The sequence below is a fragment of the Chiloscyllium punctatum genome, unplaced genomic scaffold, assembly GCF_047496795.1.
Source record: "Chiloscyllium punctatum isolate Juve2018m unplaced genomic scaffold, sChiPun1.3 scaffold_634, whole genome shotgun sequence".
In the NCBI taxonomy this organism is placed as follows: domain Eukaryota; kingdom Metazoa; phylum Chordata; class Chondrichthyes; order Orectolobiformes; family Hemiscylliidae; genus Chiloscyllium; species Chiloscyllium punctatum.
The window spans coordinates 64126-65250 of record NW_027310368.1 but is presented as its reverse complement, the minus strand read 5'-3'; positions in this window follow the sequence as shown (position 1 = coordinate 65250).

Sequence of the window (1125 nt, the reverse complement as noted above, 5' to 3'; positions counted from 1 at the left end):
TTCACTTTAAACACTTAAAGTCCCCCTCCTTGGAGAAAAGACAGTTACAGTTAACTCCAGCCGAACTCTCAATAATTTATAAATTTCTATCAGGTCGCCTTTCGAACTCCAGTGCTCGAATGAAAATATTCTCAGCCTATCCAGCTTTTCGTTATAAGACAAACCTTCCCCACTAGCCATACGCTGGTATACCTGTTCGAAACCTACTCCAGCTGAATAATTTCCTTGCTATTACTGGGCGGCAAGAACTGGACACAGTTTTCCAGAAGACGCATCACCCAATGTCCTATTCAACTTCAACATAACGTACCAACTCCTACACTCAAAGGACTGAACAATGAAAGCAAGATGACATTTTTTTTTAACCATTCTGTCTATATATGAAGCAAACTAGAATGAATTATGTACTTGCATTCCTGGCCTCCGTGTTCCACAACACGATGCAACGCCCGATCATTAATTGTATAAGCATACTAATATTTGATGTAGCAAAATGCAATACCTTCCATTTATCCAGATTGAACTTCATGTGACATTTTTCAGCCCAAAGACGCAATGGATTAAATCCTTCTGGAATCTTAGATCACCTTCTTTACAGTCTCCAATTCTGCTGTCCTCTGCAAGCTTAAGAACCATGGCTTCTATGAGTTCTATTGTTTACTCATATAGGTCAACGATTTTTAATTATTTGTCGTGGCCATCATTTAGTTGTTTGCAAATCAGGTAACAATTAGTCATGTAGTTAACCATGAGGAAGACAACCATAGACTGCAGGGAGATTGGAAACAATTGGCAAGAAAATGTGCTGAAAGGAATTCAATCCAGTGAAGTGGGTGATAATGAATTTGAGGACGCACAATGAGAAAAGTGTGAATACCGAGTGGTTTAAAGTAATAAAAGAGAAATTGGAGTAGACATTCACGAATGTTTGAAGGTGATTGGACAAGGGATCAAGTGGTCTCGAGAGGTTGGAGATACTTTCTGTTCTTGACAGCAGGTGGGAACATAAGAGCAGGGAAATGATGCTGGAACTTCAGCAACGGCCTATTCAAGATCAATAGACAGGGGAATCAGATGGACGGAAGTGCGTACTGCAGGTGCTGGAAATCAGAATCAAGATTAGAG